We start from the raw sequence: 24,596 nt of genomic DNA, 5'->3' as shown, positions 1-24,596 counted from the left end.
GCAATTTACACCAGAACTATTAGTCAGAATGCAAAAAATAGATCTAAGCCAATGTGTTGGCTCAGTTTTTAAAAGTTGGATCAAGCTAAATTTTTCTTATGTATGCTTTCATTTCCGCCTCACTGAAGACAGGCACAATTCTGTGCTCACTCCATAAGGCCTTTATAGAAGGTTCTCAGACTTTTAATGCCATTTGTTGTGGTGTTGCAGTACTTATGACCTGAGTCTCAAACAGAATTAAAATGTACATCAGCAAACCAGAAAAGCCAAATACAAAGAAACTGATAGAAATTTTGCTAATATAATTTTTATTTCCAGAGGTTAATAAAAAATATTGAAAGAAAAGAAAAAGACTAGCAAACATGATTTTTGATTCCTACTGCATAGCAAAAAGGAATATTATTTTTTAACTGTGAGCTTGAAAAGTTCCCCAAAATAAACATACAATAGCTGCTCTCTTGAGATGGAATTTCTCTAATTTGGTTAAGTGTTTAACTAAAGTTATGCATATGGGGTACATATTCCGAAGAAAAAACTTTAGATAGTAATTTGAAAATGTTGAAAATAGAAAAGTTGATATGTAAATTCTTAGTCCCTTATTTTAATGCTGTACTCATTTTACCAAACACTTTAAAGAGCAGAAAATGTATCCATTAAGCAGTATATCTCCAGATCTTAGCAGTGCAAATGTACACAAATAAACATGTAAGAAGAGACTATAATGGACACAGCTAAAATGTTGAAACCTGCCTTTCTCAGCAATTTTCTATAAGCATAAGTATTTTGAGATAAATACATACCATTGCTCATTAGCTGTATTTCATAAGTAATATAACAATTGGATAGGCAGGAAAAAACCCCCACATAATAAATTACTGGTATATGTTATTGCATGAGCAATAGAGCAGAATGTGAAATCAATAAAAATGAAATGTCTTTTTCTCCAACACATGTGTTACAGAAAATGTAAAAAAACACCCAGAACTTGCAAAAACCTGACTCTACCTTCTCCAAACATACATATAAAGTCCATATTTTTGCCATTTTTCTAAATTGGAGCTTAAAGGGGTTTTGTTTTCTTTTAAAATTTAGTGACTGTGGGGAAAAAAAAATATACACTGCACAGGAGATTCTTTTAGGTGCATATTTTCTAGCATTGTTATTAATAATAATAATAGTACAAAAAAGTGTAGCAGATCAAACCAGAAGGAGCCTTGAATTTATTTATTGGGAATTGCCTCAGGCTAAACACCAGGGACATGAAACAAACTGTTCTTATCACCTTTTTCCAAACACAGCGATTTAAATTTACAATGAAAGTGCCAGCACCAGCTGCACTTTAAGAAAGCACCACATGTCTTGATGAGCTCCAAGAAAATGGAAAAAAGCCCAGTTCAAGTTGGAGGTGTCATCTTCCTCTAGTCAGCTGGGTGACACAAAGCTGAAAGCGATGAAGTGCTAATTAGAGGTTGATGAACAGAATCTCAGAGTGGAAACTTGTCGAAATAGCCTCTACTGAATCATAGCCTTATGAGTCTGCCCTTATCTCCCCATACAAAGCACTGACAGAACCAGAAAAAGGCAGTGTGAATCTAAATATCTATATGGTTAGGTTACACGTTTTATCTCTTACCATATGTCCACTTTATCTTGGGAGTTATTTTAAAATTACCTTATTTTTTAGAATGCAGATATGACTTTTCCCTAGTTAGTTCCCTTAGAATGTCTAGACTGTATTGCAGAAGGAGCAATCAGACCTTTTTTAAAAAAAATAAAAGCCCTTTATAACTAATTAGATAAGTGAAAAAAGTCTTCCAATGCTAAGTGATAATGAGCAAATAGCTATTTCTTAATCAGAGATATGAATAAAACCACATGAAAGAAAAAAGGAAGAAATGAACTTAAATAAAGATCATGCTCAGAAGAGGTGTGAGTTTAAAATTGTTCTTCACTAAAAGCAAAGGTGGAGAGGCTTTAGATGGCAGAAGAGTTTGGTCTTTTTTTGTTCCTTTTATATAATATTAATGTTGAATTGACAGCATTTTTGGTGAGTATCTAGTTCTAATGGAACCAAAATCAGAAATGTTTAGCAGTGCTGACGGGCAAGTACAGGCAGGGCGGTTTCACTTCTGGCAGCAGCAGGAGCTGCTGCTCACACAGCCACGGCAGATGCTCCAAGCTGGGCTGGCAGGACCCTGGAAGGTAACACTGCTTTGCACAATTGTGTCTCTCTTGCTCTTCCCTCCACCCCACAGACCCCCGTTTCCCCCACCTTATCCACCCATTCTCGCTGCGCTGTCCCCACTGAGCCAGAGCACCCCTCCAGGTCCTGCAGCAGCAAAGCCAGCTGCAGTGGGAGACAAATACGTGCTGAATGTTAAACACAGATTCAAAGGTTCTGTTTGATTCTGGATGCCAAATCCAATTAATAAGAATGAAAATCTGAAGGTAGAGAGGAGGGTTGAAACCTTTCCCACACTGATGTAGCAGTGGGACACTGCAGCAGTAACTACTCTGTGCATATGTGCACTATGCTGGAGACACTCCAATTTGGGTCGCCAGTTTGGCACCAGAATATCTTACCTGGAATTTTTAAAAGATTTTTTTTCAAATTAGACTGCATTGATACCCAGGAACTAGCTGACTTTATGAAAAATTCCTATTTTGTATTGATATTAGGATTTTTCTTAACTATGCACAGTAAAATAGTCACTTTGTGAACATTAAGTAGTTTGTGAGATAAAACACCATCAGGACTAAATTTTGAAACACCTTTCAGCCCATATGCTGACTGGGCTAACAAGTCCAACAAAACTAGACTACATAGAGTGGAAGCATTCACAAAAGCCCAACCCCCTGTGCTCTAAATTATATTCTTGAGAGGCCTTAAGCATTTCTGTGGCATGTGTGCTAGCTAATATGACGAGGTTTTCAACATAATCTGATTGTACTAAGATATAAAATACCAAAGTTACAAACATTTGCTGATATCAACAGAGAAGGAAAAGATGACGAAACCCTCAGAAGTTTAGTCATAACGTAAAAAATGCAGCCTTTGCGCTGAAGAGAGCACAATTTAAGAATAAAAATCCAGGGCTGTGATCATTTCATGTAAACAGGGTGTGCTGTACAAAATCATACTTCAAATATTTAATACTTTGTGAGCACACACTCACATCTATAATTTCAGTCAGTGCTTTTTCTGTTAGCCTATTGCTTCAGAAACCTAGTTCAGATTAATTGTTATCTCAAAAAAAAAAAAAAAAAAAAAAAAAAAAAAAAAAAAAAAGGAAGAATCCATGCTCTTTTGAAAATGTCAACTCCCATTAAACCAGCTCTCCAAAATAATGATGTTCATCTGATTTTTCTCTCTTTGATTAGGCTTGTATAATTCTGTATTATCTTGGTAGCTTTGATGCCAAACAAGATTAAATTGTCATGTACAGTATATTAAATTTACAATCTGAATAAAAAAAAAAAATCACTTGCAAAGCACTCAATCAGTATCTAGAGACACAGCTACTAAATTTACATAATTTACACCACTGACGTGCCATTATTTCCTAATTATTTATGGTCAATTATCAATTGCTGGTCAATGCTTGGAATCAGTCACTATAATTATTTCCCTACGGCCTCTTGTTTAGATGCAACAGAGATGGTTTTATCAAGCTTCAGTACAACACCAACATACACATTTCCCCTGCAAAGTGATAATATTTTTTGCTTGCATTTTAATTCAGCAGTATTTAAAAAAATATTTCTACTACAAACTGCATTCTACTGTTTCTATTTACAAACTTAGAGCATCATTTTGTACAAAACACTTAAGAGAGGATTCTCCAGGAAAAAAAACCCTAAAAAATGTCAAACCAAACAAAAAACAAACCAAAAAATGCCCCCCCCCCCCCAACTGATATAGTGGGAGAATCTTATTAACAGTAACGTGATCTTATTGTCTACCCTGTTCTCTTTTATTTTTTTTATCTAGCACATTTTCATCTTTTTCCTTTTGTATTTTTTTTAAATGGATGAAATAATAGCTGATTTCTGCCCTCATATCTAGATTTCACTTCTACACAAACCAGTCCTAAAGCATGCAAACAAAAATCTGCATTTGAATTCCTAATGATTCCTCCTATTGTCTCATTGCTGCTACAACCTGTCAATCACTGCTGAAAAGTGCTAATCACTCCCAGAAATCCCAGTCTCAGAGACAAAAGTACCAGTCACCACAAAAATAATACCAATTGGTCATGGGTGGAAGGCAAATCTCACCAGGGATCTAAGTGCACAATGGAGTTTATTAAGTCCATTTTGCTATAGTCTAGCTCTGCTAGTAGCATCCGACGGTTTCAGACTTTAATTTCAAAGTCAACTAAAATCCACTAAAGTAACTTATATTCATTAGCTAGGCTTTAACTGAACTGCTGTGAAATCTCTTGGCTGCAAGGGCTTTTAGTAGAAGTGGCAGCTTTCATTTTCAATTTAAGGAAAATAGATCTAGTCGGATGTTAGGTACTCCTTTCTTAATCAGTTTGATTTTTACAGGCACTTAGTTCTTTCCAAAGTTGTTTCTTTAACTAATTGTAGACATCTTTGGCTAATACTACACATGAAAGAATACCTTGCAGTTAATACTCTGTACCTGATCAATTCCCCCCTGTTACAACATTCAACTTTGTATGAGGAGTTAGAATGAATATACACAATGCATTATAAAGAACTATTGCCTGGGGTTACAGAAACTGCATTTTCTATTAGAAAGGGGAAGATGGCTAATGCAGCAGTCTTGACATCTAAACTGCTGTATCCTAAAATACACTTTTTTTTAAGCCTCAATGCAGATTGCACTGTTTGCATTTAAAACTATAAACACAGACTGTGTTTTCCTGTTACATCAACTAAACACTGAAGTATGTTTGATCTTAATAAACTATAATTAAGCAATAGACAGTAATTACCTTTTAGAAATCCCTATAGTGATCATTACCTCTGGATCTGACTAGAGGAGACTAAGACTATGCAATAATTCAGTTCTGTTGGTTGTATGCATTCTCCTTCCTTTTTCTTAGAGAGGCAAAACATTTTTAATGGGCAAAACTTCTTCAATGAGTAAGGTTCATCTGGCTTCAGGCAGAAACTACTGCAATCATTAACTTTTACCAAAGTTGATGTTGAGTTACATTTATCAATTTTATTGCAGTGGAAGGACTACCCCTGAAAAAATGATAATATTTACATTGAAATAGGTTTGCAGAGAGGCATAATTTGTATATGGCTTTGGGCAATGTGTCCCTGCCTGCTTGGGATAGTTGGATTTCAGTAGTTACAGCATGCAATTCTGAGCACTTCTTGCTTCAAAAGGAACTCACAGCTCCCAGCCTAAGAGAGCTCCCACAGCACATTCAGTGCCCACAGTGCTGGTAAAGTAACTTTTTAAATTCATTGTTTGTTTTGTTTGTTTTGGTTTTTGGGGTTTGGTTTTTTTTTTTTGGTTTGGGGGGGTTGGTTTTTGGTTTTTTTTTAAAACAGTGTTTGCAGTTTAGGTAACTTTCTCTTTCTTATTAGAATAAATAGCAAGCTTCAGAAAAAAAGCAGGGCCTGCAAAGCAGTATATAACTGCAAAACAGAGGTTCATTAATATAATTCTCTCATGATTACAGTGTATATTATTTTGGATTTCTGATTTTGATATAAATAATAATGCAATTCAAGTGACTGTACACACGGTGATCCAGGAAGGGAAGCAAGCTTGCATTTCAGATATACTCACTTTGTGATACAAGCCACTCCAGGCACATTAATTCAGAAGTACATTAATCCACAGTGCCACCTAGCCACCTGTGTGTATTTGGTTTAAATGTGACGAAAAGAAAAGCCTTCTAAACTGTAAAAACTGTTAACCCTCTCCCCTTCCCCTCCCCTCCAGTTATGGGATGTAGATGGAGTAGAATAATAATAAAAAAAATAGTCCGATGTGTTTATAGCAACTGTTACTGACCTAAAGGAAACCTGCAAATCTTTGCTACAGCTCTGTGTTACACTGTTATTACTCCAAACAACATAAACTGGCATATTAGCTTCACTGAATTAAAATGAAGCGTTCTATAAACACCTGCCTTGTTGCGCCAAACTTGTTTCAGTGAAACGTGGAAGCTCTTCCCTCCTCTTTTTCCTTCTTTTCAGCTCTAACCTTAGAACTAAATTAAATTTTACATTATGTTTGTGTTGCAAGAATGTTTTAAAGCTTCAGCAAGTATCTAATTTATTTTAGGTCTTATTATTGTAAAAATAATAAAGTCAGGCTAACCGATATTGAAAGACATCCTCTAAATATCCATCTAATAGAGATTCTCAACCAGTAATACTCCCACAGCAATTTTAGCACACACCATGAGTTCACCAAACCTCTTTGACAGAATGCTCAAAGCATCACGGAGTTCCCAGCCCAAGGTGTGACAGAAATGAGTTGCTTTTAAAACTTTTTTCATCCTTTGACAGAAACTACACAATACTCCCTGAACTACCTTTTATAATTTGCATAGGAAAGGAAAGAGCACGGGAACTGCAATGTCCCCAACAGCTCTGCAAAGGAAAGTCTGAGGCTGGTGCCTGCCTCACTCAGCAAGAAGCAGGAAGCAAGGAACTTTTTCCTCCATGGCATTTGAACCTCTTTCAGGCAGGACAGAGTTTTGTTGGCCACTAACCCACACAGCACAACTGAGAGTGCAACAGAGTGCACTGAAGATACGTTCAGAAGCCCTCCCAAACACACTGGGGTTTAGCAGACAAGCCAAAAACTTTCCCTGAGCAGGAAATTTGACCCAAGAACTGTTCTCCTCTTAATTCTTTCCAGCTCCCAGGCCTTCACATTTTGCCTGGTCCACCAGGGTAAAGAAGGGCCAGTAGATGAGTAAACTCAGAGAGTAATTCTAAATACTACCCTGTATGCATTTATTTAGACCTCTGCACAATGCAGAGAGAAAGACTAGGGTGGAGGACAAGAGGAAAAAAAAATAAATGGAAAATAAGTCTTTAATATATGTTTTTCCACTTCCATACTGAGAATTTTTCACTCTTGTTCAATTTCCTATGAGTAGAACAGTGATCCAGCCATGCTTTTTGCCCCTTTTAAAGAAAGTAAGTTGATTAAAAAAACAAAAAAAAAAAAAGAAAAAAAAAAGGGGGGGGGGGGGGGCATAAAGGACACTCTTAGTTTATCATAAAAAATAAAAAAGCCCTAAAGAGCAAGCCACAAAAATAAAGAGATGGGTTGTTCCTGACACAGAATAAAATAAATAATTCTTACTTCACAGTTTCTTGTGTGCAAAATGTCTGGTTTTGAGTCTCCACCCTTGATACCAGACCTAGGCTGGTTCCAGGGAACTGCAGATACTGTTTCTTCCAGGGGATTCTATTTATTTATTTATTTATAAATGCTCTTTATATGCTATTTTGAGGATTCTTTTGTTAACCTCTTCCTTTCTTAGCACACAGTATATAGGGAAATATACGCTTATGCTCTTTTCCTTGGTTACTTTCTGAACCTTCACTAACAACTTTTTCCTGATAGTATAAATCAGAACTAATAAATCAGAATATACTGAATATATTGGCAAGAATGAAAAGAAAGAAAAAACCAGATAGACTTAACTGGTGAGAATTAAAGGACAGATGCAAGAGGACTTAAAAAACCTGAAAACAAATCATGATTCGAAGGCAACCCTTCAGCCTCACCTACCTCACTCTATCTGGCTGTCAACCCCGGGCTTAATCAATTAAGGGCATGGGATATTTCAAAAGATCCTGCTTGGTTTTGGTGAAAGTAAAAAACTTAAAATTCAGGGTTTCTTTTAAAACCTAATCTCACCCTTCGCAGCAGAGTGCCTGTCCTTTCTGTATAACTTCAATACTGGTTATTTCGTATCAAAGTAAATGTAGTGGGCAGGACGATGACTGACACCTGATCCAAGACAATGGGGCAAGGACTCAGTGCCCGGCAGCCTTGTGCTTTGACAGGCTTTTTCTCCTGGTGACTGTTAGCCATTGTTTGATAACTACAGACTTCCCTTCCCACAGACCTTTCTGAACTCTGCTGTCTTTGAACGGCGCACGAAATGAGAAGGAAAGTATTTACCAGCCAGTAATTACAAGCCACCCCTCATGTAAAGGTAAACGGTAATGAGGAATGTGCAAAGAATAGCTTGCACTGTCAAAAGAGGAAAAAAAAAAAAAAAAAAAAAATGAAAAAGCTTGTAAAACGTAAAGCCTTATAGACTTATCCGCAGTAACTGTATCAATTAACCATGCTAAAAGCCCTAACTCAGATGGCCACTGCACACAGCATGTCTGCTAGTGTTTTATTATCAAGTCCATTATGATGAGTTCTTGTCCTAGACAAAAGGAGAACAGAAAAAGAATTCAGGCTGACAAATTAGACTTGAAATCAGTTTCATTTACATAACGACTGGAAGTTCATTAATAACAGAGTTTTAATTATTCATGCTCTTGTTTCACTAGATACAGCAGTTTTCCCCCTGCTGTGCTGGATGTCTGGATTAGGTAAAATGAACCATAGCAAACTGATAGACTGCCCAGATTTCTTAAGTTCTTTGCTGCTTTCAAGGAGAGCACTTGGGGGTGGAAGAGTAGGAAAGGACAGGGGGATGGGATGAAAGCCTTTCCTTCAGCTAATGTTATAACATGACAGTGAAGGAGATATTTAAATCTGCTTCAGGTATAAACTTTGATTTGATGGAAACTCAGTCTCAAAATTCAAACCATAAGAAACAGATGTCAAATTCTGTGTCGATTTGCCAAATTCTAATTCCTTACTTAAATCAGCAGAATCAATGCTAGAAGTTTGAGTTAGGATATCCAGTGTGAGCAGAGAGTGTTTCTAGAGCATAACATTTTAGTCTCTCACAAAGAGACGCTTAACTTCTACACTTAAATTCATTGCAATTTTGTAAATTAAGTTTTCTCACATTCCTCTGTGGACTTTTGTTTTTGTTTATGTTTTTCTTTTGGTTGGCCGCATTTTTAATTACAAAGTGGAATAAAGAAGTCAGAACATATTTTTAATAGAAAAAATCTAATTACTAGGATCTTTGAAAAAATTAATCAAAATGCAACAATGAATGAACTGCTTTATCTTATAAGGGTAAGTTTTTCCCATCACAGCGTCTAACAAGTAACTCCCATTGACTTCCACATACCCTGCAGGGAAAGAATAGGATCCGTGGATTTTACATGACTATTTGCTATTCAGGGAAACCTGAGGGCCCTACTCTCCCGCTGCAGGATGCATGTAATACCCATTGAGATCAATGGGAATTACCCTCATGTCCTGCAGCACAACCAGGCCTCACAGCTACATGTCGTGAACTATGAACACTGGCAGGTGGACAAAGTGAGAGAGAGATTTGAAGAATGGTGCTTACTAAAAGATGTAAGTTATACTTCGAGATTCCTTCTTTTTCTCGTAGCCTGTAACTAAGGCATGTTTTCATGCCTTAGTTTCAAAACATGAAGTTTTCTGAAAACAAAACAATGAATGGAATTAAAAAAAAAAAAAAAAAAAAAAAAAAAAAAAAGTATAGCAATTAAAGCTAATGGGTTATCTCTTAAGCTTTTACTGTTCTTCCTTTTTGCTGGAAGAACCAGTAGCTTTTTTTGCCCTCTGTATCTCCATCCTTGAATGCTTAATAATACAGCTAGAAAAAAATCCTAAGAGAACAGAACAGTAGAGACTCAACCATGTTCTGGTACTCTGTTATGAGTCTTCTGTTGCTACTGAGGGGTACGGAGGAGAGGTGTTTACATCTGAATTTGGGTACAAGCATACAGGCACCAAATTTTTGTCAATATGTTGCATCTTACAATTCTGTTTATTGGTAGGTAGTGTACATGTCCATAATAAATGTCATTGAATGCTCACAAAGGTTTTTTTTTTTTTTTTTTAAATTTTTTTTTTTTTTTTAATGGAAGCCAATACTAAACTAAGAGGAGCAATACGAAGTTGGAAGTCAATAAATTTAGGCTACATTCCAGCTGTATCACTGTCCTTCATCACATAGCCTACCTTGGGCCAAACCATAAATCCCTCAGTCATTCTGATGGCTAAGGAGTGTATTCACATATAATCATTCACAGGAATCGTTCTGCAGGGCTAGACAAAAATCTACAAGCCAATGCACACCCCTGTAAATAAGCAGAGCTTAGACTGGCCTCATATTTTCTGTTCCTCTCCCTGGAAATAAGGAGATAGCATTTCCTTGACTGATTGGTTTACTCCATGAATACATTCCTCAGTCAGGTTAGTGATGAACACAGTAAAAATCTGAAATGAAAAGAGCTGCAAGATTCCTGTTTGAGAAGATTTGGTTGATGTGAACAATTTCCTCTCAGTCTGAGAGTGACAACAGGAACATAATAAAGGCATGAGAGGTGTATGGATGCATTAACCGTGTAATGTGTTTTTGATTGGACTTTATGAGAATAATGTGAGTTTCTTACAGCTAGCTCCAAATATAGGTTGTTCATAAAGAAACTAGTGCTAACCTGACAGACTTGATAGGGTCTAGTGGAAAAAGAGGTCTGCTTACCACAGAGGTCAAAAGGGACCAAGGTTATTCCAGCCTGCCTATGAACACATTTCATTTTTATCCTCACCAAGTTCCCAGATATATGATGTCTCTCACATTCCTGTGGGAGATCCTATGTTTCTAACCGTTCTCTTAATCTTTTAGGAAACATAGCAGGCAGCTCCCACTGCACAGATGGCATTCAGAGTCTGACTGAACCAGCAGACTTGGTGCTGTCTCAATGTCTTTTATTGGCAAGAACTGATTGAGTAGCCCTGATTGATACTCTTAGTAGTAGCTGGACAATCTGCCTTGCTGTGTTTAATCCACAGACCATGTGGCTGTTGGAAGACACTTTTTTAAACAGCTTTTTAACAATTTACAAGGGCAGCTTTTTTGAGAAATTATCTTTCCTGGTTTTAACATGTTGCTGTCTCTACATATTCTTTGTCTATCACTGGATTTTCTAAAAAAACCCCTTCCCGGTAATTCAGTGTGGTTTATTTTCAGTTGCTTTCAAGTTTTAGAATATCAAAAGTGCAAATCCTGGAAAAAATCTTAGTGAGAAAGTGTCACAGTGAAAAAATACAGTCACGAAAAAATATGGACACACATATCACCTCCTTGTCATTGACAAACTACACTGCTGAAAAACCTAACGAGATAGAAGCTTTAAACAACACATTAAGGCAAATTAAACAGACTGAAGGACTCTCAGATTGTTGTTCTGGCTCACATTTTTAGATATTCCAGATTCAAACTGGAAGTCAAGACTTGACTGTGTAAAGACCGTAAGCTTACAAATAGAGCCCTTAATTTTTACATAAAAAATTAAAGATTAAAATTATGTTTCTTTGATCACTTCTTTTTGAAACAAGTGACCTACAGCACACATTTCTGAACTTGTCAAACCTAATAATTGTCTCTGATTCATCAGAAACTCAATGCCATTTGGCCCACTGCACAGTATGTGATGCTGTGAACACACCTTTTTTTCCACAGATAGAAGAATTATGTACTGCTTCTTCTTTAAGAAGGATACTTGGGTGAAGGGGAAGAGACAAAAGAGAGCTGTTTTTCAGATCTAACCCTTGTTATCTCCATTTGCCACATTTTACCTGATCTCACCAGGTAATTTCCAGTTATTCACAATTTCCCTTTAGCCTTAATAAGGAAATCTTCAAGTTAGGTTAGTGCAGAAGATTAAGACTGTATTAAGTCTGAAATGTTCTGCTACCAATTAGCCCTCTAGTATTTCTGTAAGCCTTGAATTTTTGATGCGATCAATGACACCAAGTGGAGCCATCTTCTGTGGAGTGGTTATTAAAGATATAAAAATCAATACAAAGATGATACTTGGAAATCTATATCACAAGATAATGAATCACCATGAGAGCCAGCTAAGAAGGAATGTCAGCAAACCAAACAGAAGGTTTGTGCATAACAAATTATTTGATGCCAGTAGAGTTTAAGCTAAATTTTGCATGAGACAGAAGTCTTCAGGCAACACTTATGATACATTTGCATGGCAAGGTTTTAATGAGATGGAGACACAAGACCAACCATGCACAGGGCTTTTTGTGCATTAAAGAGACAGAGGGAGAGAGAGACGATTGAGACATATGGGATTAAGACAATAATGCTATAATTTGACTTTAATGACAAAACAGCATCGAAAACTTTCTCTGTCAGTAATCCTTATTCAATTTCTTTTAAATGAAACATTATTTGTCTGCACCTTAAGTGCTGATTGTTATTGGAGTTGTGTATTGGAGCTTCACAGGATACTCCAAATTTAATTTGAACTAGGGATTGATTTGGTTGGCTTCAAAGCCAGGTTTTCCTTTCCAAAATTGAACTAGTGCATGACTTTGCAAGTTCATTTGGGTTTACTGCCTGACACAATTGTATAAGACTTTACAGCATTTAGGGCACATTTTGCCCTGCTGATCTCTTGTTCACTCAACTGTCCAGACTCCCCCACAGAACTATTAAAACAGTCTTGTTGCCCCTCCTGCATTTCCCTGGGAAATGCATTCCTCACTAAAAGCTAAAGATTCAGGAGACTCACACAGTTCCAATTCATATTATATGGAAAACATCATCACTTTAAACTTATATCAAATAAAAGGTTGTGAGAGCATTTTACTATTATTACTTTTCCTAGAACTTTTCCGAAATATGAGAACAGCATGCTCTTATTTTAGAGATTACTCATTTTACTGAGGTATGTAAAAACCAAAATGAACTAACATTAACATACGACAAGGTCTTAGGTAATTTGATCTTCTTTAGTTGTGGGACATTTGCCTGCTAATTGCCTATCCTGTCTGTTTAAACTGTGAGTTCTTTGTGATACAGCTACATTACTATGACTGAGTCTAGTCAGGGTCTCTGAACACTAATGGAATTCAAATGGCTGATATCAATAAAAATCAGATAATAGTATCCCATAGGAAGTCTAGAAGATCTAGAATGACAACAGGTCCTCTAATGCATCTTAATCTGCTCTAGCTACGAAGCCAATCATACCCTAAAATTTATACAGCTTAACTATTTATTTATTTTTTTTTTTTTTACAAACGACACATATGCTTTTTTCAAACTCCGTACTCCCTTTCAAGCAGTATTTGCTCTTATTCAGTAGGATCGGGACACTTTGAACACACCTAATGCAGTACAACAAATCCTCTGCTTCCTTGTTTTTCCTAGGCACACACAGCTTTCCTATTTGCAGGTAGTAAGTAGCAAGTGCTTGCAGATAATCATAATCTCGGCACACAATCACAGCTTATTGTGCTTTTAACAGGACACTATATGGAAGCCGTCATTCTTTGTTAATCAGTAACTGTCTGTTGTTTGACAGTCACTAGATTTTTATTTAATTTTTAGTGTGCAATTTCTCACCTTCTCTATTTCAAAACCTCTTCTCTATTTCAAATCAAAAGACTAAAAGGCAACAGCAGTTCAGATCCCCACCAGAGTAATATGCATACCTCCAAAGGTTGCATTTATTGAGGATCAGTCCTTTGTCCTGCAAGCAAGAATAACACTAAAATATTACAGCAACTCTACTGCTGCCTGCTAGAGGCAGCTGGCAAGTTAGTGAATTAACCATCCGGTTGTATAGCAAAGCTACTTCAAAACTAAATAGACAAATAAAGAGCAGCCATGACATTCTTCGTGCAGTTTTCACCAGCCATTGTAGTTTTGACTTAATTTGTTTCCCTGCCTCTTTGCATCTTGAGTCTTTGAAGGCAAATGAACCAGTCGGTGTCATAAAACAAGGAGAACTAGAACAGCCTTCAGTAATAACAAAAACTAACGGAAAAAGCAGATCTTTTGCAGGCAACATTTCACATGGCTCAAAACGTCTTTGCCGCAGTTTAAATTCTGCAGCCTTGCGATTGTTCTGACACCTCTTTATTGTTCCTTTTAAGTGCAAATGCCTAGGTAGCATCACTATAAATGAAACAGTAGTGTTCACAGATTGCATTCAACGGCTGTTAGAGCTTCCTCTCCTTCATCTGCACAATTTGCATCTATTACAGGCTCAAGAATACACCTTTTGCTGCTTCTCAGTGGCCTCAGAAGGGCACAAGAACCCCCCCCCCCACTAAAGAACGGCAGTGAGGCTGATCTTTAAAGCCCTTCCTAGAGGCAGCCCCTCCATGGTGCTTACAGAAGGGTGGGAGGAGGGGAAGAGGCTGCTGCTGTGAAGACTTTGAAGGGCAGCTCTATGATGCGCTATGCAGGTTCTCTGAACGATCGCACCTTGCAGTACCCATCACAAAATTTAAGGTGTTTAACAAGAATTGCTAATAAATACGCAGAGCCCTAGTCCAAGCACAGGCATTCAGGGCCTCCCAAACATGGCTCAGAGTGGTTTTGTACAGTGATTTGTGCAGTAGTCTATCTCTGGGGCACAAAAAAGTGGTGAGTGAATACATTTTTTTTTTTTCACAGCACAACGGGGAAAAGGAGAGTATAGTGAACAACCACTCTTAATGCTGTAATGTCAGTTATGTGTTGAGACTATTTTAACAAAATTAATCAGTGTGTCCCCAGCTAAAACCCTGTCTTGCAAGCTGGGCAGTGCTTTCATGCAAAGCAAGATACAATGCAGGAGGTGCTGTGTGCTTTCTTTCAGGTTGCTCAAACCAAGAGAGGACAACCACCCTTAATAAATCAAACATACAAAGTGCAGAAGCTGCCTATTTTTTATTTCTGAGAAAATAATAGTTTGATGATTTGATTACTCTTCTTGGATACATAAAGAAAGCTCTGCAGATGAGATTCAGGGCCTTTGTCTCTCTCAGGGAAATGTTTGCAATAATTGACAGGACTGGCACATTACAGAAATGAAAGTACTAAAAACGTGAGTTGTTTAGGGAAGAAACTTATGCTATATATGTTTAGTACTTAAGTAGACCTAATTTAGGACCTTTAGGTGTGGTACCAATTATAACTAGGCTAGAGGTGATTGCCTACTCAATGCGGTTTTAGTATTGTTATTATAACTGTGTAGTTATTATCACACAAGTCCAACATTTCAACAGAGTCATACTACAGCACGTGATGCCATTGATGTTCAGGTAGTACACACAATTATTTGTCCTTTCTGTCATGAGACTCCACTATTGCAATATTCACATCAAACGAAAGCAAAAATACTACTTCTATTGTTATTGTTATTTTTCTTTGTTGTGTCTCTCAGGAATCAGAAGATAAGCCAAAGCCAGGAGATGGGAATTCATTTCACTAGGCCACCCTGCTGATCAACTAAAACAATAAGTTACCATACACTTTATCTCTGTGACAATGCAATGGGATTATATTATTTTATCTTGTTTTACTAGCAAAACATAATTGTACACAGCCACTCCATGGAGCATACAAAGAACTGAGACTGGAAATTTGAAAAAAGGAGATGAGTGTATGAAAATACATTTTCTTCAATTCTGATCAATAGAATAAAAATCTGAAGAATCAGTGACACAACATCTTTCATATTCTTATTCTTTCTCGAGATAGAGAAAATATTTCACTTACAGAATTGAACTATTACAAACGCAGTTGGAGTCTGCATTATCTGTCCTTTGGATCCCAATCATCGGCTTAAAATCTTTGTCATAGTTTTTTCATTTAAAAGAAAAGAATTAAGTAAAATCTCTTCAATGACCATAAGAATTTATAAGCAAATACTCCATTTGCATGTCCAGCTTCTGTAGAATACAAAGTAAACCTCTTTTCAAACACAATAGATACATTTTCCTGAAGACAGATACTTGTTTCATGTCATGTTTTGTTCAATAGTTAAAAAGATGAGATTTTTGTCAAATAACCTACAACAAAACCAGTGCTAGTGAAAGCCCTAAGCACCAACTACCCACATTTCTATTTAGAATGATATTTTTCTATTACTGCCTTGAACATCTTGCAGCATGACTTCAGTGTCCCACTGTAGTATGCCATCAAGTGTGGTGCTATTATTCTCCTATAAATTCAAACCACAGATATAGGAGAGCAAATCACAATGCCTCAACCTTCTACACCAGTCAGTGGTTATACAGAATACAGATTTTCATCCACTCTAAACATTCTAGCAATTTATTTCAGCTACACCTATCTAGCACAAAATTAATTTATATAACATACTTTGACTCTCCAAATAAACTTATATAAAGGTGCATTTCCTTCCAGTAAGAGAACAGAAAAGTCTTTAAGATGAAGTTACAGCACGATGGTGTTTGTATTCAAAGGAAAGCAAGTAGTGTTGTAACTTACATGAAGCTACAAAGCTCAGAAATTCTGCAAGGCCTACATTTGCCATTAAACTAGTTGCCCCTGCCCAATGACTTAGAGACTGTCCATCATTACTAGAAAAGAGAAGCTGCGTACAGATATCACAGATGATGTAAAACAAACACAGTATATGTTTATGCAAATAGATGAATTTCATAAGTTTGTATTCCTCTGCATTTCCCACTCAAACTGGATTTGAAACAAGGTAATTAAATTAGATCACTGGTAACACTCCAGGAAAAATTAGCTCCACCAGACAGAAAAATCCCAATAGCATCATTGATAATTGGTTGCACCCTTCCAGACTTTGTCTTCCAGAGAGGCAGACCCAAAATAAACAGATGCAAGCGGGAAGATAACCATTTGGCAAAACCTGGATGCAAGAGCACAGTAGCCAGGTGAGTACAATCGTCCAAGTAGGAGGGGAAGCACTGAAAATGGTTCATCAGGAATGACTACAAGGCTTTTCAGCCCCACGTGGCATCCTTTTCAGCCCCTTGACACCAAATGCTACCAGCCTCTCTCTTAAAAGCTGCATTTTTAAAAACCTGTCACCGTGGCTGCACAGGCAGTGCCAGGAGTCACCCCACTCACTTCCTCATGCTTCCCACCACCTGGTGCTGGCAAAGATCCTTTCGGCTAGCAAGGCACTGGGGCTTTGTTTTTTCTTGTGGCTCTATTATAAAGAGTACAATGTGGGTCCTTGTCTCCTTAGGTATAATTAAGTGCTTAAGTGGCAGCATGTCATGCTGCAATTTTGTGATCTGAGCCTGGGTCCTGAGCTGGCCCGAAAGCTCAGAGGGCAGACAGGCAGCACTGCATTGAATAACTGGTGAAAATTGCCAAAGATAACATTAATTCAGGGGATAAATGAACATGAAAAATTTAGAGAGGCCTACCTGCAACTCAACTTCCTCAGCAATGGTTTAAGGAAAGGATGAAAGGAAACAGCAAGGAAGAAGCAATCAAATTATGTTTGTCACAGTAGCACCTCCAATAACTTATAGGTCTCTTACCCAAGACTAGGTTTCATTCTGCCCAGCTTCAGGTAAGGTGGTGTCACTTCAGTACTGTTACCTGCAAAAAAAGCACAAAATATTTGTGGATTTAAGATGCAAACATTACAAGCATTAAAAAAGTAAGACATGATACATTTAATCACACTGCTCATCAGAAATTAATCCTATTTATCTAGCAAAAAAGAAAGGACAGAATGAATTCAGAAGCTCAGTTTGGTGGCAGAAAGCTAGTGAAAAACTGATGAATCTTATGTATCAGTGGAAGGGCAGTAATAAAAACAAACAAACAAACAAACAAAGTCCCAACCGAAATACCAAACCCAAACCAATTAATTCCTAACCTTCAACAATTAGTTATTTGAAGAGAGTTTTTTTGCCAACTGCCTGTATTGATCATGAAAATAAAGAAAGGCTTCCACCACCATTAAAACTAAATTTCTTTCTCATCCAGAGAGATAGTAGTTGCCTTTGGAGACTGAACAAAGACAGGTCTGAATTCTTCCCGTACACTCTATTCTTCCCCAAGCATGGATCCAGAGAGAAAGACAAAGGAGTTATTTTGATTTGCACACCACTGCTTCCTTTCATGCTTTTTTTTCCTTGAAGTGGCATGTGCTCCTTTAAAAGGAGCAGACTCCCAGCTTGCCATGGGACCCCATTGTTTTGTATCTGTGATTGAAATAAATCTCTTGAAATATGTTTGGTTTCTCTTAAATTTCAAAGTGATGGCCAATACTCAGCTGCAAATGGTTTCAAACTGGTCTTAGCCATTGCAGATTAAAACTCCCTCATCACTTGCTGTGAAACAAAACACAGTTAAAACCCTCTCATCATCATCTGGAAAATTCTGGTCAAGCTTTCCATTCAGCTATCTTCATTCATATGTGGAGACATTTTTTGGAAATCAACACAGAGAATTTAGACTTTCAGGTAGTGCACACAATTCCCACCAGATTAAAATAGCTTTAGGATTTGGCATTATGGCTAAGCACATATTTCCACAAGCTGAACTGAGAGCAGTGTCCCCACACCTACATAATCTTTGCATCCACCTCCCTCTGTTAGTTTCTCGTCTGCTCACGCCTGATATTCAATTACAACTCCAGACTTATTCTTTGCCAAATCAAGCAGACAAGTGTTTCATTACTTTTTTTTTTTTTTTTTTTTTTTTTTTTTTTTTTTTTTTTTTTTTTAGCTTGTTTATCTTATCTCTGGCTCTCTCTTAAATAAGTGATTTGCATGTGTCTTGAAGCCAAGAAATATCTTCTAGTCTTTCATACATTTCTGATCTGATCAAAAGTATTTTATTGGGAGAAATGATTATGTAATGGTTATGGGTGAGGAGAGTTGTGAAACTAGAGTTACAAATAACTGAGTATTCAAGGAATTCTGCAGCCTAAATTGGCTACAGAAATTTGATTTTGAGCTGAGATAGAAGACATTTAATATTATCAAAGGAAACAAAATTAACAACAGCTTTGCAACAAAAACCCAAACCTATAAATAAAAGCTTATTTTGAAATTGATACCCCCAGTAGTAAAGGAGGAACTAAATCAAGATCACAGCTAAGACAGAGGAGCTCTATTCTTGTATCAGTTTTGATCACTGTGCAGCCTCAAGTAAGAAACTTCTTTAGTATGTAATGAATCAAATTCAGATAGTGATACCATCTTTAAAGAGCTTTGACATCCTCAATCCTAAGTTTTATTACTATGGCATGCCTGGGTCTGTGGCATAGTTTTTGCAAGAAAAAGCTGGTAGTTTCACGCAGAGAAGTAGCATATGTTCAGTTAAAAATTCAAAAGTATTTATAACTGAATGCTAATGGCAATGTCATTTATTCATTTAACAATTTTGCAATGGGCCATATGAAGCAAGCCATTTTTAAATGCATTGATTGGTACCGTACAGAGAAAGAGGAGTTAAAAAGTAGCTGAGATTCATCAGAAGTTGCAGTGTACCATAAGGTGGTGAATGCTGTGCAATGGTCACTTATTTAGAAATGTTCTGTTTTCAAAGAGTGGGGGAGAAAGGAGAGGTTGAGGTTCAACATCTTTCTTTGATATTTTAGTCCGCAATAGTTGTATTAAAAGTCCACATGCCTGAAACAATACAATGTTAGAAAGACATTTTCTCAAGGGTTAAAGCTTGTAGTTATTTTAAAATTATGTTTTTCAAGTATCTCCAACACAGAAAAAGAGCTACTTGCTTTTGTCATCTATCTTGAATGGGCCATATAAAAGAGTCATGTCAGCACTAAACTTACAGGCCCTTGGAGGACAATTCCTTATACACAGATTTTTTTTTTAATAATTCAAGAATAGATATAACTTATTTCAATGTGTTATTTTACAGTTTTAGGCACGATTTAATAACAAAGGAAAAGCACAGCACTCTTTATCTGTTCATACAGTGAAGGAAAGCTTAGCCCATTTCACTAAAAGATAGTGTGATTGAGATGTGTATGTCTGCAGCTTAACCATAACAGCTTTAGAATTTGCTAAAGATTATGCTTGAATTTTTATGCTGTAGATACACCTTTGCTTTTTTAAAAGTGATGTGTGAACAGATTTTTAAGAAATAGAAGACAATGAATTTATTGTGCTCCTTCTAGAAAATGGGGACCATTTTCCCCCTTAAAAGTTACACCTTCCCTTCTACTACAACATAAGTTTAGTTAGTCAGAAATAAGGGGAAATATCCCTCACTTATCAAAGTAGGAAACAATTTCTGTTACAGAAGGTAGATGTAAGATGCTGCTTCATTGCCATACCAAGTGTGCCCAGCCCACAGGAGGCCCAAAGCCAGCCTGTCTTGCTGGTTGGTCTCTTGCCTGGCAGGTTGATCCTCAGCAGAGGAACATTAGACCTGATGTCCTTCTGAGTGCAAGGCTCAGTTTTATTTTCCTACCTCCTCCTTCCTAAAATTCAGTGCTTGAGGAAGTGTTTGAAGAAGCATGGAATAGAATAGAGGGTTACAGGCAACATGCAGGTCCCCTTCAATGTGCTATTCTATTATTCTATGAAACCCATCTCCATGACTAAGTCCTAAAGCTTACCTTTTACATTATGAGCTAGAAGAGAGACTGTATGCCTTTCACTTAAGATGATAAAATGCAGTATTCTGCATATGAGACAGTATTTCTCCTGGGAATGTTTAATTTTGGATAAGAAACAGTACTCTTCTATACCTAACGAGAAAATTTTGTTTTGTCCTGAGGGAGAAATTTCAGGATAGCTTTGGGAACAACCACCTCAGAATAAAATTGCAAACAGAAAGGAGCTGATAGAGCTTTTTGTACACTCATAGTACACATTGGCATAAAGGTAATTAAAAAACCCCAAACCAAACAACTTTATTATATTAAAATAAAAAGGAAACCCTAAGCAAACTTTCAAAGGAAGGATTTTTAGAAGTTATGAATACAATACATGGTTTCAAAAGACCCAAGGGAACCAGGTAAGGAGAGTAAAATACACTGGGAAACCTCATAATGTGCTCTCATCTGCACTTAACAGTGAAATTTACACTCACAGAATGAATTTTAAGATTTTTTTTCCTATAAAAATGAGTAAAAACAAGGCAACTTGCAAATCTTCTGGCTCAGGTTTTTATTTCTGAGAAAGGCAAATGTTGCACTAATTCCATATCCCTGTAAATAAGGAGATATAGAAAACCTTTTAACAAGGAAGATACCTCCTTTGCTTACTTATTCAGCTGGGGATATGTAGAATCAAGTGGAAATTACTGAAAGTGAACCTGAGTCTTTCAGCAATAGAATTAGCTATGTAGGGAAATTAGTTTCCATGTCTTTAGCCACTACCATGGCTTCTGAGAAAGAACCTGTTTTGAGAAAGGTCACGTAATTAGAATTGATGGGAAGATAGAGAATAATTTTTTTTTTTTCAGGTTTTGCAACTTATTGCCCTGCTTTGAGCACATAAAAAGGCTTTCAAGGATCTGAAGAAACAAAATAGCACTAAAGTAGTTGTTTTGATACTCAGTATAGCCTGCTGGGTATGCTCTATTCTGAGGAGTTTTCATACTGAATTTGGCAGAACATGAAGCTGAGCCTAGGTCATAAATTTCCCAGGCCAGGGCCATAGACCACAGAACATAACAGTCTCTAGAATTTGATGACAATGTTTTGGATTTTATGAGGGCATGTTTGGCCTATATTGCATGTGACACAGAAGTCACTAGTTCAAGTTTTTCCTTGGTGATGTAGCCAAGAATTCAAGTGGTTGGTATTGGCATGGTAAGAGTGCTGGTATTTTTGAGGTGCTGTGACCTTGAAAAGATCTCTGTGCTCATGGTGTGAGCTGGCCAAAGTGCTTAAAGGTGTCCTAGGGAAATGCAAGGGGCTTTGGGAACTATCTTCTTGTTTTTTCTCTGCAACAGCTTCTATTCCCTTACTTATATCTCCCCAAATTCTGAGAAAATAGATCAGTAGGAAAGAGGGGATAGAGAAAAGCTGGAAACTTGACAGGGAGCTTGTGACATCACAAGGTCGACAGAGCTAAATGTCCTAATATCTGGAGCTAAGTGTGAAAGTGCTGCTGAGCCTATAGGGTTCACATCTTATGTTAGGTCTGGCTGAGATGGATAGCACAGCCCTTGGAGTGCTGAGTTTTGTACTGGTAGCTAGAAAATTGTTGATAACACACCAGTGTTCTGGTCACTACTGAGCAGTCCTGGCACAGCATCGGAGCCGTCCCTCCCAACATTCCCACCTCACCAGTAGGCTGGGAAAAACCTTGGGAGGGGACACAGTTAGAACAACTGGCCTAAACTGACCAAGGGGTCAATATATTCCATACCATATCACATATATATACAAGCTCAGGTATAAAAGCTAAGAAAAGGAGGAGGAAGGAGGGTCATTTGTTATGTCCATTTGCCTCCCAGAGCAACCACTACCTGTACTGAAAGCCTACTTCCTGAGAATGCCTGGATATCACTTGCTGATGGGAAGTAAAGAATAAAATATTTGGGCTTTTCGTTGCTTGTGCACACTTTTGCTCTAGTAAACTGCCTTATCTCAACTTATGAGCTGTTTTCTGTCTTATTTTCTCTCCCTTGTCCAGTTAAAAAGGAGGAATGATAGAATGGCTGAGTGGGCATCTAACCAAGATCAACCCACTACACATCTGAAGCCAGCACTGCACAATTTTCTTCTTTGATTGTACAGACAAAATCCAGTCTTTGGGGAACTTCCACATCTGTATAAAGATATCCTTGTTCTTCCTGTTAGGACAGAGTCACTGAGCTTGACAATGGAAGCAAAAGAAGATAAGGAAGACTCTCTGCAAAGCATGTATTTCTCATCCTGCTCCCACCAGACTTGATGTTTCTCTGGCCTTTCTTGTCTATGGAGAGATGGATGAGTAAACAATGGGATTACTGTATTTATACAGACATTTCCAGGTATGAAATATTAAAAAAAAAAAAAAAGGAAAAATATTTATACATTCCACACATTTATACTCTAGCTAGAGATTCTCTGATCTAAGTCCAGCCATACATTTTTTAAGCACTACATTGCTAGAAAATCCTCTATTTGTATTAATTTACTTCATGAAGTAAGACAAAGGAAAAACTAATTCTCAAGGAAGAGTGATGGTAAGTCATGTCTTGGGAGTTGGTGCCTTTTCTCACTGATGTTATATTCCAGAGACATGAGTGCACAAATACCACACAAAGATTTTCAAAAGGATCTGAATGGCAAGAACCTCAGCTTCTTCCAACCAATTAATCAGAAGACATTCCAATATATCTTTCCATTTACCTGAATAAGAAGCTATGTTACACAGCATAAAAACCAAACCTCTATCTTCCCTGATGAAAGTGGGAGGACTTGTGCTGGTCACAGTTGACACAGAAGGTACAAAGTGAAAAAGATATGCTAAGTAAAAAACCTGCTTCTTTCTTGGTGAGTTTGGAAATTGCAGATCTCTTTCATCACCTGTGAATATTTTCAAGAAAGCTCTAGCAGCTCCTTTGCTCAGAGTTACAATACCTAAGTGACTTAGCTTCTAACATCACACACTTAATTTACATCAGAGCAGAACAAGCCACCACGACAAAACTGGCAAATATAAGATATTTCACTGCAAGGAAGCAGTCAGGATGTTCATAAGCTTTATGGGAGTAATTGTTTCACCTCCAGCTCTCAAAATGAACTCTTCTTTCATTTGTTTTAAGTAGCTTTTTATTTTCCGAGTGATTTTTGCCATTGGAATTTGAACACATTCTTGAATTTTAAAAATTGGAATAGTAAATTGGACTGTAAGATAAATAATAATATCTCTGCTATTAAGTATCACTAAAAGTTACAATTAATATGAATTTTGATATGCAAGTCAGCTTCCAGTCAAAAAATCTAAAATCCTGGCATAAAAGGAGAGCTCTGAAACAGCTGGGTAGCTTGAATCTGATATAAACTTTATCTTTCAGAAAGATGTTCTGCACATCTTACAGCTAAAGACACAGCTTTAATTTTCAAGCCATGGAGAAGAGAGAACACATAGGGAGAATTCCTCATTACTGTGTCAAGGGAAACTGAGAACATTTGCGTAGTCTCCCAATAGGGGTACGAAGACATGTTGAAATTTGGAGGTTAATAATAGTTATTGTAGCCCTTTTAAGACTTTTTTATTTTTAAAACATGCATACCTGAAGTAAAAGAGTTCAAGACTTTAAGTGAGGTTCAAGTGTATGCTTTGAAATGGGAATAATATGGGAGTAGATGACATTTACACCACCTAAATTAAAAGAAAGGAATTAAAATGAGTTCATATCTAAAGTGAAGAAAACAAAATTAAGCTAATCATGTAAATCTGAAGTTATTTATGCATCAATGTCTGGACAAAAGAATGCAGCAAAACCTAGCTTGTTAACAAAGACCATGGACTTGAAAGGGAATACCAAGATCTGTAGGAGAAAGAGGAAAGAATGAAGAAACATTCCCTGTTTACTGTGACATTAGATCTGCAGTGGACCAGGAACACTTGGTTGAAAATGAAGAACTAGCTCTTTCCAACAAAATGCTAAATGCTGACTGACAGCTAACTGGGTTGAGCAAAAAATAAAAAGGAGAATCACATTAAGTATAATGACATAAATTAAGGGTAGTTTTTACACTTATAATATCCATTTTAACCATTATCTTTGGATCAGTAT

The 24,596-nt window shown here is 37.0% G+C and overlaps 1 protein-coding gene across 1 annotated transcript in view; it reads right to left on the bottom strand.

Moving 5' to 3' along the window:
- The window catches only part of ADGRL2 (adhesion G protein-coupled receptor L2), a 311,558-nt gene extending 294,101 nt beyond the window's left edge, over positions 1–17,457 (bottom strand). The window contains exon 1 of the mRNA XM_083867780.1: positions 17,411–17,457. The gene's annotated coding sequence lies outside the window, so the exon portion shown is untranslated. The remainder of the gene's footprint in view (positions 1–17,410) is intronic.
- Positions 17,458–24,596: the final 7,139 nt, after the last annotated feature.

This window comes from Zosterops lateralis, assembly GCF_965231275.1.
Source record: "Zosterops lateralis genome assembly, chromosome: 9".
Taxonomy (NCBI): Eukaryota; Metazoa; Chordata; class Aves; order Passeriformes; family Zosteropidae; genus Zosterops; species Zosterops lateralis.
Note: the sequence above shows the minus strand (reverse complement) of the source record. Positions and strands in the feature narration are given on the sequence as shown.